We start from the raw sequence: 19,852 nt of genomic DNA on the forward strand, positions 1-19,852 counted from the left end.
AAGTCTAGCAGCGTTGTCCCTCAAATGCTGCTCCGCATACAAATTAGTCTGCTCAACAATCTCTTCCAAAAACACATCATCCATGAATAACTCAAAGAAATTGATAGGCATAAAGTTCTCTGTATTGGCGTTACACCCCGGGAGACCAGTAAAGGCAGGCAACTCTGGCTGCTCCATGTTTGGGGCAACCCAGACATCAGGTCTTCTAACGGGAAACCTTTCAGCCCCAGGTTGCTGCACTATTGGCACATCAATGTCCTCCTCTAAAACAGAACCTTCATCTGCACTGAGTGTGGCTTCATCATCAGAAGATTCCCCTCCAACAGAAACATCACTGCCAGAATCTCTGACTTCCTCCTCTGCCTCAGATGCAGAGTCCGTCTCATAGTCATGATCAGACTGTGACTCAAAAAGCATACCAACCACCTGCTGAGCGGTCATCCTGCGGCTAGCCATGATCTCTCCTGCTAAAATTAACTGGACAAATTCACCACCAACAACCAGCACTGTGTAAGACAAGTAACAAAGTGTAGCTTTGTTAGTAAGAGTTACAAACTCAAAAACTATACCGCTCACTTGCCTGAAAAAGCTTGATTCACCAGCAACTACACAGCAATCACCAATGATATCCCACTAAAAAGAAAGAAAGAAAGGCAAATTAGAAATAAGACAAAACAAATATCATTGTGCACAAACCTAAGGACAATTTCACACACAATCCTGCATTTAGTACACCCCCTACAAACATGTCATTCATGCATGGCAACAATACTCCTTTGGAGTAAATTGTTTTTACTTACCTAAAACATTCAACTGTGCAAACTGCAGGTCAACCACCGCCAAAACCGCAAGGAGCCACAGCAAATAAAGCAAAAGCTTTGAACTAGAACAAAAAGGAGGAAAACATTTTTTATCACAAATGCAAAGACTTCTTCAGTTGACAAACACCCCACCATCAAACATTTTAGAAATTGGTGCCTAAGTGGATTCTGCCATAGGGGCAGATGGGCCTACTAAAAAAATAGGCCTGTCTGCCCCAAGGAAGCCAAAAAATACCTTTAGTACTGTGTCCCCATGGAGAGCGACCCTTGCCAAAGGGGACAGCCCTCAAACAAAAAAAACACACACAACACTATCCCTGGTGCCTAAGTGGCTTCTGCCCCCTTGGGGGCAGGTGGGCCTAAGAAAATAGGCCCATCTGCCCCCAGGGGGTGTAGAAATGGCCAACAGGTCAATGCCCCCCTTCGGGGGTCGCCCCGTGACCAAGGGGACGCCCCCCCCACAAAAATAAACAAATAAAAAAAAATCCCTGGCGTTCTAGTGGTTTCTGCCCCCCTTGGGGGCAGATCAGCCTAAAAATAATAGGCTGATCTGTCTCCAAGGGGTGCAGAAATGGCCTGGGTACATGTGCCCCCAAAGTGGGGGGCGACCCTTGCCCAAGCCCCCCCCCCATCCACTAACACACACACACACACACACACTATCCCTGGTGTCTACGTGGCTTCTGCCCCCCTTGGGGGCAGGTGGGTCTAGAAAAATAGGCCCATCTGCCCCCAGGGGGGGCAGAAATGGCCAACAGGTCAATGCCCCCCTTGGGAGGGCGCCCCGTGCCCAAGGGGACGCCCCCCCACAAAAATAAACACATAAAAAAAATTCCCTGGCGTTCTAGTGGTTTCTGCCCCCCTTGGGGGCAGATCAGCCTAAAAATAATAGGCTGATCTGTCTCCAAGGGGTGCAGAAATGGCCTGGGTACATGTGCCCCCAAAGTGGGGGGCGACCCTTGCCCAAGCCCCCCCCCATCCACTAACACACACACACACACACACTATCCCTGGTGTCTACGTGGCTTCTGCCCCCCTTGGGGGCAGGTGGTTCTAGAAAAATAGGCCCATCTGCCCCCAGGGGGGGCAGAAATGGCCAACAGGTCAATGCCCCCCTTGGGGGGGCGCCCGTGCCCAAGGGGACGCCCCCACACAAAAATAAACACATAAAAAAAAATCCCTGGCGTTCTAGTGGTTTCTGCCCCCCTTGGGGGCAGATCAGCCTAAAAATAATAGGCTGATCTGTCTCCAAGGGGTGCAGAAATGGCCTGGGTACATGTGCCCCCAAAGTGGGGGGCGACCCTTGCCCAAGCCCCCCCCCATCCACTAACACACACACACACACACACACTATCCCTGGTGTCTACGTGGCTTCTGCCCCCCTTGGGGGCAGGTGGGTCTAGAAAAATAGGCCCATCTGCCCCCAGGGGGGGCAGAAATGGCCAACAGGTCAATGCCCCCCTTGGGGGGGCGCCCGTGCACAAGGGGACGCCCCCACACAAAAATAAACACATAAAAAAAAATCCCTGGCGTTCTAGTGGTTTCTGCCCCCCTTGGGGGCAGATCAGCCTAAAAATAATAGGCTGATCTGTCTCCAAGGGGTGCAGAAATGGCCTGGGTACATGTGCCCCCAAAGTGGGGGGCGACCCTTGCCCAAGCCCCCCCCCCCATCCACTAACACACACACACACACACACACTATCCCTGGTGTCTACGTGGCTTCTGCCCCCCTTGGGGGCAGGTGGGTCTAGAAAAATAGGCCCATCTGCCCCCAGGGAGGGCAGAAATGGCCAACAGGTCAATGCCCCCCTTGGGGGGGCGCCCCGTGCCCAAGGGGACGCCCCCCCACAAAAATAAACACATAAAAAAACATCCCTGGCGTTCTAGTGGTTTCTGCCCCCCTTGGGGGCAGATCAGCCTAAAAATAATAGGCTGATCTGCCCTCAAGGGGGGCAGAAATGGCCCTAAAAGACATGCCCCCCAAAGGGGAGCGACCCTTGCCCAAGGGGGCGCCCCCCCATCCACTACACACACAATCCCTGGTGCCTAAGTGGCTTCTGCCCCCCTTGGGGGCAGATGGAACTAAAATAAATAGGCCGATTTGCCCCCAAGGGGGGTAGAAAAGGCCAACAGTTCTCTGCCCCCTTGGGGGGGGCGCCCCTTGCCCAAGGGGGCACCCCCCCCCCACATAAATACACATAAAAATAAAAAACCCTGGTGATCTAGTGTTTTCTGCCCCCCTTGGGGGCAGATCTGGCTAAAAAGTAGCCAATCTGCCCTCAAGGGGGGCAGAAATGGCCCTAAAGGACATGCCCCCCACAGGGGAGCGACCCTTGCCCAAGGGGGCGCCCCCCCATTCACTACACACACAATCCCTGGTGCCTAAGTGGCTTCTGCCCCCCTTGGGGGCAGATGGACCTAAAAAAAATAGGCCGATCTGCCCCCAAGGGGGGCAGAAAAGGCCAACAGTTCTCTGCCCCCTTGGGGGGGGCGCCCCTTGCCCAAGGGGGCACCCCCCCCAACATAAATGCACAGAAAATAAAAATCCCTGGTGATCCAGTGGTTTCTGCCCCCCTTGGGGGCAGATCCGCCTAAAAAGTAGGCCAATCTGCCCCCAAGGGGGGCAGAAATGGCCGTAACAAATTGCCCCCACAAGGGGAGCGACCCTTGCCCAAGGGGCCGCTCCCCGCAAACAAGAAACAGTAAAGAACAACAAAAAAAAAAAATCCCTGGTGTCTAGTGGGCATTCCTGCTGCCCGATCGCAATGCGATCGGGCAGCAGGAATGCTCAAAGAGACACCGGGGGAAAGGAAAAGCCTTTCCTTTCCCCCGGTGCCTCTTTAGCCCAAACCCCCCACCCACCGGGAAGAGATTCTTACCTCTTCTCCGTTCGCCGCACAGGAAGCAAATGGCTTCCTGTGCGGCGAAATCCCCATAATGAAGTCAGCGCGCGATCGCGCGCTGACGTCATTATGGGGGGGTGGGGGGGTCGGGGGTGGAAGGGGAAGGGCTTCCCCTTCCATCCCTGACTTTGGGGGGGTGGGGGGAAGCACACAGAGGGAGCGAGAGCGCTCCCTCTGGGCTGTGTGCCGAGGATGTAGTGGTTACGTCCTCGGCACAGCAGCACTGTGCCGCAGGACGTAACCACTACGTCTGCGGCACAGAAGGGGTTAAGGAAAGTGGCACTGCACCTACTGCAGTGACACTTTCTTTGCGCCCCTTAGCGCCCCACTACTGCCACCATTTGTACACCTTATCTAAAATACAGCGCACCTTAGTGCAGGGTAGGGGGTAATAGCATTAATTTTATTGATGCTATTGATGTACTTTGCAGGAGTAGCGCCAAAATATTGGCACTACTCCTGCAGAGTACATTGGGGCCCATAATAAATAATGGAAGCTACCTTGTAACGCCTGCTCTGAGCAGGCGTTGAAAGTGCCATAAAAAATGATGCAAGAAAATCTGTTAGATTTCCTTGCACAATTTGTTCAACCTCTCTAATGGGGATAGCCCCCTTTGCATACATTATGCCTGGTGCAGGCATAATGTGGCGCAAAGGGTTACAAAGTGGCGCAATGCATTTATACATATATTATATGCCCCTTAATTCTTACACATTGTTTTGTCTCCCCTCTCTCCGTGATTCGCTAAGTACACATTTGGATGGTGCGTTTTACAAAGTTATGCTCGTATAACAGGTGGTTCTAATTGGTGCCATTTCCAGTCCTTCGGTGCCCTGGTGTGTGCATGGAGCAGTGTCAGCAGCGTGAGGCAGTGTTTTCAGCCTACATGTGTTGGGGGGTCATAAGGGGGAGCGCTCTGGCACTGAACGTTGGTCGGAGAACACAACGTCCCCTGAGGTCACATGTGCACCCCTCTGGTCTCAGGCGTCAGGTGTCCTAACAACACCCTTTTTCCTTGCGGCTTCCTTTGGGCTTGCTTTAGGCTCCTTCATTCTGTTCTTGGGCATTTTCCCAAACCTCTGAACTTTTACTGCTGTGTGCTGGTGGGGGTCGGAATGTGACTTTGTGGCCCACCTCTCTCTGATCTGTGGAGTGCAATATCAGACTCGCTGATTGTAGGGAGGAAGGTTCTGGTTACAGTAAACCCCCCCCACTTTTGGACTGGGTTTTAGATGCAACTTCAACTGAAGTACACTGTGCTCCTCCTAACCAGAACCCCAGTGCCAGTGTTCCTTCCCTAAAACAATACACCTGGTCACTTGATCCCCAAGTGACCATGCCATTCAGCCCCCTATAAGTCCCTACAAAATAGTACCCCTGTAACCTAGGACATGGGTACTGAAGAGGGCCCCTCAGAGCTGCAGCACAACTTGTGCCACTCTGAGGGACCCAACACCAACCTCATGCAGGTTGCCATTGCAGGCTGCGTGACAAGGTGCTCCCAAAATTTAAAACATGACATGGCACAATTGTGTGCCATGTCTCCTAAAACACTGCTTGTAATATCGGTAAGTCACCCATACAACAGGCCTCCAACTCTAAGGCAGTGTGCACTATATTAAAAGTGAGGGCATATATGCATGAGCAAATATGCCCCTACTTTATCTTTGTCAATTCTTAGACATTGTAAGTGTACAGGGAAGCCATATTAAATGCATGATGGAAGTGGCCATATAGGGGGTGTAGCGACCCCAATGGTAAGTAGTCAGTTGGCTACTACTCTTCACTCTCCTTAACACCCCCTAAATTTACTATTTAGGGGACCCCCTGATACAAGATCCTCAGATCTTCACTGGACACAAAAGACAGAGTGGACAAGAAGCCTGCTGAACCCGAGAACTGAGGAGCATGACTGACTTGGTGCCAACCCTGCTGGCCTGCCTGCTGCACCCGACCCTCAAGGATCAACTGACCTGTCCTGCCGCTTCAGCTTTCAAGAAACTGGGAGAGCTGCCAGTGCTTCGTCACTCGCCAGGAAGACTTTCCATGGAGTAGAGGAGCTGCTCCCCTGCATCCGCAGGCACCCAAGAAAAGACTGAGAGGACCAGGACCATCAGAAACCCGATGCCGGACATCATCACTGCAGCCGGACGCACCAGTCCATGTGGAAGTGGTCCTCAGGCCCTCCAGTGACGAAGTCCACTCCATGCTCACTCACTGTGGACTTCACACCGGAATCTGCAGCATGTTTCTGCAAACCCCCTGCAACTGTGAGTGACCAGGAGACAAAGCCGCCCCTATGCCTTAGGACACCGCTGCACCCATCCGCACTGGACCCAGGAGAAGAGAACCAAGGGTGTCCCCATGTTTCCCCACTTTGTGAGACCTGAGCCCACTTGTTGACTCGGTCCAACTGGACCCCCAGTCCACCCCTGCAGACTGTTTCTGCGGGCCCCCTGTAACTGTGAGGAACTCCAATGCTTGACCCAATGCCAGAAGATACCCCTGCACCCACGCCCTAAAGCCCGAGGAGGAGTGGAGCTATGGTGTCCCTACATTCCAGAGGGACTCAAGGTTTGAGCCCCCCCTGGGTTCCCGTGGACTGCCCTTCCAGTCAATCCATACAGCGCCCAGATGCCCAGTGCCTCCTGAAGTGACCTGTTGGTGCTGCTTTCGACCTTGCCCTGTACTTACCATAATTCCAGAAAACTGGTCCTGTAAGTCATTGCTAGGAGCCAATATGCATTATATGTTTTTCCCCCATAGCATAACATTACTGCTCCAAAAGTTGTGCTGTGAACTTTTGAAAACTATAAAAGAAATCATAACTCAAAAAGTACTCACCTGATTTCAGTGATCTTAGTATCAAAGTTTACATAAAAGTGTTGGAGGCTTGCCTGGTTTGTAGTGGGTACCTATGATATTCACTACCTATACCAGTTCCAGTTATCCCTTATTAGTGAAATGTAGTCAATGTCTAGAAGCCAGGTAGTCTCTAGGGGTAGTGTGGATGAGCAGCCAACTAGGAGATGTGCAAAGCTCATGCAGTACCACCGTAGTCACACAGGGCCTCATTCTGACCTTGGCGGGCGGCGGAGGCCGCCCGCCAAAGTACCGCCGTCAGAATACCGCTGCACGGTCAAAAGACCGCCGCGGTAATTCTGAGTTTCCCGCTGGGCTGGCGGGCGACCGCCAGGAGGCCGCCCGCCAGCCCAGCGGGAAACCCCCTTCCATGAGGATGCCGGCTCCGAATGGAGCCGGCGGAGTGGAAGGGGTGCGACGGGTGCAGTTGCACCCGTCGTGATTTTCAGTGTCTGCTTGGCAGACACTGAAAATCTTGCTGGGGCCCTGTTAGGGGGCCCCTGCAGTGCCCATGCCAGGGGCCCCGCAACACCCGTTACCGCCAGCCTGGTTCTGGCGGTCAGAACCGCCAGAGCCAGGCTGGCGGTAAGGGGGTCGGAATCCCCATGGCGGCGCTGCCTGCAGCGCCGCCATGGAGGATTCCCCAGGGCAGCGGGTAACCGGCGGGACACCGCCGGTTTTCCGTTTCTGACCGCGGCGGTACCGCCGCGGTCAGAATGCCCATGGATGCACCGCCAGCCTGTTGGCGGTGCATCCGCAGTCGTTGGCCTGGCGATAGTCTACCGCCAGGGTCAGAATGACTCCCACAGTGTTCACAAACATGAAAGAAAATACTTAGGCGGTCATTCTGACTTTGGCGGGCGGCGGAGGCCGCCCGCCAAAGTCCCGCCATCAGAATACTGCTGCGCGGTCAGAAGACCGCCGCGGTAATTCTAAGTTTCCAGCTGGGCTGGCGGGCGACCGCCAAAAGGCCGCCCGCCAGCCCAGCGGGAAACCCCCTTCCATGAGGATGCCGGCTCCGAATGGAGCCAGCGGAGTGGAAGGGGTGCGACGGGTGCAGTTGCACCCGTCGCGATTTTCAGTGTCTGCTTGGCAGACACTGAAAATCTTGGTGGGGACCTGTTAGGGGGCCCCTGCAGTGCCCATGCCAGTGGCTTGGGCACTGCAGGGGCCCCCAGGGGCCCCGCGATACCCGTTACCGCCAGCCTGGTTCTGGCGGTCAGAACCGCCAGAGCCAGGCTGGCGGTAAGGGGGTCGGAATCCCCATGGCGGCGCTGCCTGCAGCGCCGCCATGGAGGATTCCCCAGGGCAGCGGGAAACCGGCGGGACACCGCCGGTTTTCCGTTTCTGACCGCGGCGGTACCGCCGCGGTCAGAATGCCCATGGATGCACCGCCAGCCTGTTGGCGGTGCATCCGCAGTCGTTGGCCTGGCGGTAGTCTACCGCCAGGGTCAGAATGACTCCCACAGTGTTCACAAACATGAAAGAAAATACTTAGGCGGTCATTCTGACTTTGGCGGGCGGCGGAGGCCGCCCGCCAAAGTCCCGCCATCAGAATACCGCTGCGCGGTCAGAAGACCGCCGCGGTTATTCTGAGTTTCCCGCTGGGCTGCGGGCGACCGCCAGAAGGCCGCCTGCCAGCCCAGCGGGAAACCCCCTTCCATGAGGATGCCGGCTCCGAATGGAGCCGGCGGAGTGGAAGGGGTGCGACGGGTGCAGTTGCACCCGTCACGATTTTCAGTGTCTGCTTGGCAGACACTGAAAATCTTGGTGGGGCCCTGTTAGGGGGCCCCTGCAGTGCCCATGCCATTGGCATGGGCACTGCAGGGGCCCCCAGGGGCCCCACGACACCCGTTACCGCCAGCCAGGTTCTGGCGGTCAAACCGCCAGAACCAGGCTGGCGGTAAGGGGGTCGGAATCCCCATGGCGGCGCTGCAGGATTCCCTTGGGCAGCGGGAAACCGGCGGGAAACCGGCGGGACACCGCCGGTTTCCTGTTTCTGACCGCGGCTGTACCGCCGCGGTCAGAATGCCCATGGATGCACCGCCAGCCTGTTGGCGGTGCATCCGCGGTCCCCGGCCCTGGCGGGAGTCTACCGCAGGGTCGGAATGACCCCCTTAGTGTTACAAAAATAAAGGTACTTTATTTTGGTGACACACATGCCAAAATACCATAGAGACTATACTCCTTAGGAGGTAAGTAATACACACATTATATACATTAGTATGCAGAAATAGCTGTAAAAACTGTTAGAAAACAGTATAATTAGTGAAAATCACAATAGTTAGAAATGGGCCTGGGAGAACACAAACCATATACTAAGAAAAAGGGAATGCAAAAGTCAGTTTCCCACCAAGGCAAGCATAGTGTGTAGAGGGGCACTGGGAGTATTAGTAAAAACACAAAAGTTAAGTAAGAGAACCCACCCCAGAGCCCAGGAAAGCAGGAGTAAATCACAGTAACTTTCCTAGAAGACACAAGAACACGAAAAGAAGATTATGCAAGAACCAGAAGAGACTGCAAGACACCAAAAATAAATTCCTGGACCTGAAGACCTGTGGAAAAAGGGGACAATGTCCAAGAAGCACTGAAGAGTCCATGGAGAACAGGAGCCCATGCTAACCAGGATGAAGGTGCAAAAGATGAACCATCTGTGAAGAACAACAGTCAGTACTGCACCCAAGAAGACGGATGCGGGTTCCTGGTTGGTGCAGATGAACTCCCATGCCGGATGGATGATTGCAATCTGGATTGCGTCGCTGGATTCTGCCAACAAGCCTTGGCACATGTAAAGCTTATGGTTAGCAGAAAATGGTGTTGCCTGGGACCAGGAGGGACCTGGTGGCCTCTACCTAGGAGGGGAAGACAGAGGGGGCTCTCAGCTACTTGGAGAGCCCTCAGAAGACCAAGCAGCACACACAGGAGTCCCACAGCATGGGGCCAAGAAGGTGCAAAAGGAGGTCCATGCAGCAGTACACAAACGGATGCCTCGTCGCCGGAGAACCATGCAGGAAGCTGTGCATCACAGGATAGAGCGCTGGGGGCCGGAGCTGCACAGTGCACAAAGAACTTCATGGAAGGATGGCAACAAGCCTTGGCAACTGCAAAACATGTGGTGCACGGGGGTACTGTCTTGCGTGGCAAGGCAAGCTCTTACATCCCAAAAAGTTGGACAGTAGGACGCCGGACTGTCAGGACCACTTAAATCTACTATCTGTGATGCTGGATCCACGCAACTCTTCAGGAGAGGGGACTCAAGCCACCGTTCGTTGCTGCCGAGGGTTGCCTGCTGAAGTAGGGAAGTGACTCCTTCACTTCAAGGGAGATTCCTTCATTCTTTTGGTGCAGGCTGAAGACAGGCATTCCTAGGAGGATGCACGACCTAGAAAAGGTTGCAGTTGCTGGCAGGAGCTGAAGACAAAATGTTGCAGAAGTTGTCTTTGCTTCTTTGTTGCAGTTTGTAGAGTTCCTGGAGGGTCCAGATGCAGTTTCTTTGGTAAGAAGGTGAAGTAAAGGACACAGAGGATTCCTGCAGGAGTCTTGCAATCTGTATCTGAGGAACCACCCAAGAGAGAGACCCTAAATAGCCCTGAAAGGGGGATTGGTCAGCTACACAGGTAAGCACCTATCGGGGGAGGGCTCTGACGTCAGCTGGTGGCACTGGCCACTCAGATGCTCCCAGAGTGCCCTGCCAACTTTGAATCCAAGATGGCAAAACCCAGGGACATTCTGGAGGAGCTCTGAGCACCACCCCTGGGGTGATGATGGACAGGGGAGTGGTCACTCCCCTTTCCTTTGTCCAGTTTCGCACCAGAGCAGGGACTGGGGGTCCCTGAACCAGTGTAGACTGGATTATGCAAAGAGGGCACCATCCGTGCCCTTCAAAGCATTTCCAAATGCTCTGGGAGGCTAACCCTCCCATGCCTGTAACACCGATTTCCAAAGGGGGATGGTGTAACACCCCTCTCCCAAAGGAAATGGTTTGTTCTGCCTTCCTGGGCTCAAGCTGCTTGAGAAACAGGAGGGCAGAAACCTGTCTGTGAGGTGGCAGCAGTTGGGGCTACCTGAAAAAACCCAGAAGGCTGTAATGGCAGTACTGGGGGTCCTCTAAGAAGCCCCCAGAGTGCATGGAATCATACAACCAATGCTTGCAAAAACCTTGAGGTATGATTCCAACATGTTTGATACCAAACATGGCCATATTCAGAGTTACCATTGCAAAGCTGTACATAGGTAGTGACCTATGTCCAGTGCACACGTACAATGGTGTCCCCACACTCACGAAGTGTGGGAAAATGGTCCTGGACGATGTGGGGTCACCCTTCCTAGTGCAGGGGTGCCCTCACACACAGGTACTCTGCACCCAGCCTTCAGGGTTGAAAGGCCTGACATATGGGTGACTTATAGTGACCTGGTGCAGTGTAAATAGCAGTGAAAGGGTGCATGCACCATTTCACACAGGCTGCAATGGCAGTCTTGTAGGAGACTTTGTATGGGCTCCCTATTTTTGGCAAAACAAATGCTGCAGCCCATAGGGATCCCCGGGAACCCCAATGCCGTGGGTACCTAGGTACCATATACTAGGGACTTATAAGGCCAATTTCGGATGAAATACTGGGTTACCAGTATGCAATGACAACATTTAGAGGAAAGAGCATAAGCACTGGGATCCTGCTTAGCAGGATTCCAGTGACACAGTCAAAAACACTGACATCAGGCAGAATTTGGGGGTAACATGCCAAAAAGAGGGTACTTTCCTACAAAAAGTATGTGTTATTTTTATAAATTGGTGTTGGATTTCTTTGTTGAGTGTGTGTCTCACTTACTGCATGAGTGTGTGCCTTACATGCTTAGCACTACCCTCTGATATGCCTAACTACTCAACCACAATACTCCAAAAGAGAGCATTTGGGATTCATTTGTGCATCTGTGATACCTCTGGGTATAGCTTGGACTCTTTGCACAGTGTACCTCATTTTGGTCCACTATCAAATAAGCCAGCTTCCTACATTGCTTCCTTCAAGCAGTATGAGGCCTTGCTTGTTGCCCTATTGCAAAATCTGCTGCAGGTGTGAGCTTACTCCTGCCTTCTACTGTGGACTGCAGTGGATGTTTTGGGCTCCCCTCCCCAGCATCCCCCCTCCCTCGGACCATATGTTTTTGAGTATACTGTTCCTTACTGGTATTTAGGAAGCCCTCAGGGTAAGGCGGTGGTAAAAGATAATACTGTGTGGGGAGTCTGGAGTAAGGCCGGGAACTTGTTGAAAAATTTTCACACAATATAATGATGGACTGGGGTGGCTCGATGTCCTGATGAACCCCTTATCTGCTGATTCGACACCGTGTGGTGCTTCGTTAGATTTTATGTGTGCACTGTGCATGTTACTGCTGCCCTGAGTGCACGGAAGGCCAGGCTCCTGACACTGGAGAAGAGCTTTGTTTTGGAACAAAAATGAGGGCCCCCATTTGGCTGAGGGCCATTGGAGGTGCTATTATTTTTTAGACTAAAAAGACACTTTGGTCCTGGCTGGGGCCCTGTGAATGGGGACCTTTCGAATTAGTAATCGAAACCTGTTCCACTTTGCTTATGGGTTAGAGGACCTGGGGTGCCCGCCCTTTAAGCGGTGGTTGGGGAGCCACCCTGCCCCTTCAGTCAAACTGCCCGACCCCTGGGGTGTGGACGGCTAGCCCCGCCCTGGACGACCAGCAGTGGAGCTGGTCCCGTGCTCTGGTGGGCACCTAAAAAATGATGAACTCCGGTGCAGATTGTCCGATCGACAGCCACACGGAAGCCCAGGATGGCAGAACCTGTCAAGAATCCGTGGTCGACAGCCAAGCAACAACCCTGAGTGTCTCAAGCACAAGTAAAAGGTTGAAATCACTAATGTTATTTTAATTTCTCTTTTATCTTGAATCCTACTGCAATGATTTTTAAGGTGTACTCAAAATATATACTTTGTATAGTGGGTGCCAAGGCTCACTGTGCATTTGGGTTCTGTGTCTGCGCAAAAGCATTGTTTCCCCAAATGCCTACTCCTCCCTGTTATGGCTGCGACTCTGATCCACGATGGGCCTGGTTTTCTGGCTGCTGCTGCCATGTGGTAGCCCAATTTCCTTACTCCTGCTGAGGGGATGTGGCAGTGGACTCATTTCTATGGGGCTGAGTATAAAGGACTGTCACATGTTCCTGGGCCTGACTTTGGGGTTGGGAGTTCTGCGGGCCTGGCCTTTGCTTATTGACTTCGACACATGTTGTGCCCTTAGCCGGCATCTGTTGCCCATTTGGCCCATTGTGTGGTAGAGACAGCATTGTGTGGGGTTTAGCTGCTGCCAGTCACCCTGGTTTCCATTGCTGTACATTGCTGTAGCCATTATAGAACCCTTGGAGGGCCAGAGCCAGAGTTCCTTTCATGACTGGTGCCATTTGCACGCTTGATGCTGATGTGGCCCCTTCAAGGGAGGTCTTCCTTAGCTTATGTTGGATCAACTGAGCGTTGTTCCTCTGGGTCTGTTCCTGCTTCTCCTTATCTTTCTCTTGTTTCCTAATGTGAAAGTGCGTATGTGTGCTTGTATTTCTCATCAGGGTTTAGTGTATAGCCCTTCTACGTTGTCCAGACCACTTTGTATGTTGGAGTGCAGCCCCTTTTTGCGGGTGTTGTAAAAGAAAACGATTTGAGGGCCCATGTCTGTCCATGGCTGTCCTGTCTCCTGACCCCCCCATTCTCTCATCCTATCCAGGAAGTCTGTTATGGTCTCCCCAGTTCTCATGGTTTCTCCCGTTAACCCAACTATGTTTGTGCAGTCAGGGAATATTCAACTTAAGGCAGTCCATATCTGGTGTCTGTATGAATTAAATGCTGCCTGTTATGCTCTGAGTTGGTGACCGTTGGGAGCGCGGGCAAATACCTTGTTGGTCTGCTCACCCATAATGCTGCTAACAGACTGTTAACATCACTTTTCGCTATAGTGATCCCATGGTGCCATTTTGGTCCTAATGTGTCTTAGTTGGGTCTGCACCAGGCTGCCTTAGCTCCTAATCTCCTGGTCAGCCCCTCTCCTTCATTGGCGTTGTGATGAGGTATGGACCCCCGACAAAGGTTTCCCTTCTCAGTATATCTTAGATTCTTTCATGACTCGGGACCTGTACCGACTGCCGCTCACCTTAGGTGGAGGCTGTGCTGCTCTACTCTCTTACTGGGCTTTTATGGTGTGAGCTCTCTCCCTCTCTGTCCTCAGTTCATGCATTTCCTCTGACTCCCATCTACACTGTCTCCTTTGCTCTGAGCTATGTGCTGTCCTTTTAAATTGGGACCTGCTCTCATGTTTGCTCTCTTTGCTTTCCTCGGCTACTAGATCGTACCCTGTGGCTCCCTCCTCACTACCAGATCTTGGAGTGCTGGGATCTCTTCCCTCACTCTTGCTAGCTGTCTCACTATCCAAGACTGCTATAAATCTTCCCTTCACTCAGGCTCATTCCCCGGAACAAGTGGGGGCGAGTGCTCCTTGTACCACAGATGCTCTGTCTGTTGACAACGACAGACAGGAGGGTCGAGCTTGTGGCGATGCTGGGAGTGTTAGGGCCTCTGGGCCAGTTGGTCCACCATGCCGGACCGAACAGCCTGCTTTTCCGTAGGGATCCTCTGAGCACCCTCAACTGGCAGGTATTGGGGAGCGTACCTCCATACCGACATATGGCAGTAGAGGTGCGGAAGCCTTGCTTACCTCTGGTGGGCCAATGCTGTTGGCCTGTACTTTCTCAAAGATGTCCCATAGTTACGGCAATGCTACGCTTTTGTCCTTCTTTTGCCCTGTGTATTTAGTTTGCACATAGGTTCTTGGGTGCTCAGTGGTGTTGGTGCATGTGTTCTGTGGTGGCATTGGGGTAGTGTTTTCAGGGGACAGTTACTCTTCTGGGTCTTCTGGGTTTGCAGTCTTTAGGGGATCTTAAGTTACACGCGTTCTAGCTTTCTAGTTTCATAGGGTTTTCTTCTCTCTGTCAAGTTGTTGACTTCTGTTTCTATTGCTTTCTACATTTTATTTGGGTGACAGGAAAATATGTACAAGGGTATTACTGGATCTCTCTGGTAATGGGAAACCATGTACACAAGAGTTTACCGAACCTAATCCGATGGTGAAGAATGTACACATGGGGATTCCTAGATTTAATGAGCTCAATGCTATTCACAGATGCATCAAAATAATCATTCAACAAACAAATTTTTGAAGAGGCACAACCCTAGGAAAAAGGTGCAAGCCGTACTTTGGCATCACACAAAACGTCGCGCAAATCAAAACTTTTCTTCATGTATATATTAAACATTGACAGCAACACAATATTGAACATTTAAGACATAGGGGGTCATTCCGACCCTGGCGGTCAAAGACCGCCAGGGCCGCGAATGACGGAAGCACCGCCAACAGGCTGGCGGTGCTTCCTTGCCCATTCTGACCGTGGCAGTAAAGCCGCGGTCAGAAAACCGGGGCCGGCGGTTTCCCACCGGTTTACCCCCGGCTGGGCGAATCCGCCATGGCGGCGCTGCAAGCAGCACCGCCATGGGGATTCTGACCCCCTTACCGCCAGCCTGTTTCTGGCGGTTGTCACCGCCAGGAAGAGGCTGGCGGTAACAGGTGTCTAGGGGCCCCCTAACAGGGCCCCATTAAGCTTTTCACTGTCTGCTTAGCAGACAGTGAAAAGCGCGACAGGTGCAACTGCACCCTTCGCACCCCCGCAACACTGCCGGCTCCATTCGGAGCCGGCTTCTGTGTTGCAGGGCTCCTTCCCGCTGGGCCGGCGGGCGCTACCTTGGGTAGCGCCCGCTGGCCCAGCGGGAAGGTCAGAATGGCACCAGCGGTCTTTTGACCGCAGAGCGGCCAAATGGCGGTTCCTGCCAGGCGGGCGGCGGGGTCAGAATGACCCCCATAGTCACATCATAACATCATAAAATCATAACATCATAATATCAAAACAACACCATTTCAACTGCAGTGGAGTTGGTAACTAGACCTAAAAAAATCAGGGTAATGGCCCACCTGCAATACCTTAGCCCTGCCCACTACAAGTGCATGTTATCCTGTGACCGAGGGAAGCTCTGCGCTACATGAAGCTAGGAGAGCCTGATAATCTTTGTCAATACCAGCTTGGGGGAAAAGATTGCAACAATTTAAGTGGAGAAAGAAAGGACTTACTTCAATGACATAGACCCTACTTGGCAAACACAGCTATGCCTAATCTCCGGGATTCCAATCTTTCTAGTACCCTAACGTATGAATTTCCCCTTTGTCACACCCAGGGGTCATACGTACATCTATATCACGCCCAGTGGTCCAAGCCAAGCACACCTTTCACTTCTTTTAAATACCACCAATGTTAAGAAACTGATGGCACTGAGGAAACCAGGATAGCCCAATAAGATTGAGATGTGGGCTCCATATCAAACCCAGAGCCTATGCATACCTACTGCATCACGACCAGTGGTCCAAGCAAGGCACCTCTTAAAACAAAGTGCTGGCCCTATGTCTCACACAGAGACTTATGAAAACCATCTGTGTCATGCCCAGCGGGTCCAAGTAGCCAGCAACCAAAAACTCCTGTATTACACCCAGTGGGCAAGCGTACCAACTTTGTTATGTCCAGCAGTCTAAACGATCACCCTTCCTGATGCTGACAATCAAGAAAGTGGCTTCTATGGATTATAATTTTTCCAAATGCTAGGACTAAGATTCAGATGTAGCCTCTTACCCTTGTAACAGCGGCTTCTGAACAGACCTCCTGCCCGCGGATTCAGCAGAACTTCCAATCAATTTTGGCATGTTCTCACCTTTTATTATTTGGCCAAGTGTGAATCGATCCAGGTGGGGTCTCCTTCCTTTGGTCGCAGTTGAGTTTGGAGAACCAATCAGCTCCTATCTGGCTCACCAAAATGTGCTTGAATGAGATTTTACCTCAAAAAACAATAGACAAGAGGCATCTGTCAAAACAGGAAATGGTTTGGTTAATTAAACATTACGACGAGGAGAGCAATTACAGCACCGGAGTCTGAGGACTGTCTCTCATAGAACATCGGAATTAACCATGTTTTCTATGTCTCTCTGAGAGCAGTAAATACATAACATTCTTTTCCTGGTGAAAATATGCAAACTATTGACAAGAAGTCACTGAAACAATTTCCAGTTAGGGAATGCAGGTATGCCTCAACATGGCATGGGCACTATGTGGGCCAGCGAGTACGTGCCCAGAAGTCTGGCCTGGAGGGCGCTGAGTGTGTGCTGTGTCCTGATTGGCTAGGTGACCCTACCTACATATGGCATCTAACTTTCTGGTATTTTGGGAATGCATGGTCCCTCTGGTCATATGTGCTTTACCTAGGCACATTTCCAGGGACCATCGTAGTGATGCTGCCTACATGTGATCTGAGCTTGTGTGTTTGGCTGTTGGCTAAATGTTACCCCACCTGTGATCTGTCAGTCATTAACCTTCATGCCTTGGCCACGGAGCATGTCAGACCACATGCCTACGTGCTGGGGTTGACGGAAAGTTCATGAGAAGGAAATCCAACAGGGGTGATGTGAATTTGTTAATGTACGGAAATGTCACATGTATTGACCAGATGTCAATACTGATGTTAACATCTGCTTTCTGTGTAACCTGGGCAGGTACTGTCTGTTGAGTAGCTAATCCAGTACATTAGCTGGAGATATTGCCTGAGGCATTCTAGTTTGTGCTGGAGCACTAGTTACTGCTTGTTGGATTACAGGCTGTGCAATAACAGGCTGTACAGCAATCGGCTGAGATATCACTGGCTGAGGGAAGAGCCACAGCTGTTTGGAGCACAGATCCAGCAGATATCCTTTGTCAGGAAGATGGAGCTATGGTGGAGAATCGTGGACCGGGTGAATGCCATGGGGCAGCATCCACGAACAAGAGATGACATCAAGAAGAGGTGGAACAACCTACAGGGGAAAGTACTTTCCATAGCAGAAAGGCACCAGCCCCTATCCAGAGGACTGGCTGTGGATCCCCACGTCTTCTCCCACCGCTGACAGTATGGGAGGAGCAAGTCTTGGCAATCCTGCTTCCTGAGTGACTCACTGGAGTTGCCGGAGGACTGGACACTGTTGAGTCAATATTTACTACTGATGAAGCTGAAAATTAAGGTTTTACATTTATTAGCGCATAAACGTAGTGTGAAATAATCATGTGTGACTTTAACCGAACTAATAAAGATTGTACGGGGACAAAATGTGCCCTCAGAGTAGTTTGCCAACATTTATAAGCGTGCTTTATATAACGTGGTGTATTAGAATTGCACTAATCCGACATAATCGTAAACGTGTGCTATGATTTGCTTGTTTGAAATGTTTTAGCTTAGCATTACTTTAGTGCAGGCTTCGGCCTAGTTGCCTGGTCTCACGGTTTAGATGCTCGTATTTTTCCAATGTGCTATTAAACGTGTATTTTTGCTTGAAGCTGTACTTTTCCACTGAGATCGTTCACATGCTTATCTTAAGGTTTCGTGCCAGCCTGGCATATTTTCTCTTTACTCCAAGGTCGATCTGCAGGTGCGGACAATGGAAGCTCTGAAAGTGAGTTAATTGGTATAAAATGATGCAACTTGCGTACCCATCTCCAAGGATAATGTATGCTTAAGTAAAAGCTTGAGAACTGTTGTTTCTGATTGGATAATTTGAAGCTAACCTATGAACCCTCCAATGGAAGACCCTACTGGATTTGAACTGTTGTCTATAAAAACCAGGTGCACGAGAAGAAATTAGCGCCATTACCAGCCATTACCCGGACATTACACCCATTGCGCCATTTTGTAGCTATTATGGCCCACTTTGCTGCAATGCCATTTTGAAAGAGACTTTGATGCTTTCTCTAATCGAGAGAAAGAGACTTTAAATGATTCTTGCCCTAGAGACTTTAACTTTAATCCCTTGCATGAAGTAGTAGTTTTACCTTGCCGCCGTGAGGCAATTGCCCCGTCCACCCTGCCCCTTTGCCCCGTCCCATGCTGATCGAGAAACGGTACCTGTGAGACGAAGACTTCCTTGAATGCTGATCGTAATTGGTAAATATGAAAGGAAATTGTAAAATTGCATTGTGTTTCTTTTAGGTAACCAACTGCTGATTTTGATAAGGGCCCTAGTTAGGAGTTTTCTAAATTAATGTTGCTAAATTGTTTTTGCATGAAGTCCCACATGCCGATGCTAATTTGAGGTTAGATGAGGATTCCTTTTGTTGCACGATGCAATTTGAGATCTTGTTATGCTGACTAAATGTATGCAATTAGTTCGTTACAGATTATAGTTTTAGTGATTTGCATTGCTATTATCGAATGCCTTGTTATTCAAATGCTACATAGATTGCACTTGTTTCGCCGTTATGGACAGCTATTAATGTTCATATATGTTTATCATTTGGTGTTGAGACACATCTATATTGTGCTAGCTTTGTTAATATAGGGAAATAAAATTCACTAACTTTGAATAAACTGGTGTGGTTATTCCTGGCTGAAAGGTCAGGGTTCGCCGAAATGTATTCTGGATTAATTGTTAAGTGTTATGTCGATCAAGGTATTGCTTATGTTCGTTATTGATTACTGATTTGATTAAAAATTGACCGATATAGAGTACGGAGAGTCCCACTTAGTCAAAAGATTCATCGGCCTAAAGAGCGTCCGGATACAGGTAAATTATTAGTACGGACCGCTCTACCAGTAGATGGTAGCAGAGGACGGTTACGTCTTTTGGGACCCTGTACTCTTAGAGTACATGGTGTTGAATTAACGAGCACGCATTTTGAGACCCCACTCGAGAAGTTGAATTAGATTTTTCTTGGGTAAAACAGATTGACAGAATGATGATGGGCTAGGTCCACCGCGACTTTCCCGGGATCTCGGAGCTTGCGAATGGAGAGAATGGAGGTGTGGAATCGGTGTTGGCGGTACTAGTGATGGTATGGGTGAAGTTAGGGTTTTGCGCTTGCACAGCTTATTGCCGCAGATTGTGTGAGAAGGTTGCGAGGAATTTTTTCTTTTTAGAGGATAGCGGAGGTGCGACTCCGAGTGTAGAAGTAGAGAAGTCGTCGAACTTCATAGAAATAGCGGAGGTGTGACTCCGAGGGTGAGAGTAGGGAAGTCGTCGAACTTCATGTGCGTGTGGCGCTTCGTGCATAAAAAGGTCCACGTGGTTGTTGTTGTTGAGACGGGCCCTGCGAGGTCAAGAGACTCCGGAGTATGTTGTTTTATGTTGTGGTCTGGGCG

Source organism: Pleurodeles waltl, chromosome 1_1 (assembly GCF_031143425.1).
Source record: "Pleurodeles waltl isolate 20211129_DDA chromosome 1_1, aPleWal1.hap1.20221129, whole genome shotgun sequence".
Classification (NCBI taxonomy): Eukaryota; Metazoa; Chordata; class Amphibia; order Caudata; family Salamandridae; genus Pleurodeles; species Pleurodeles waltl.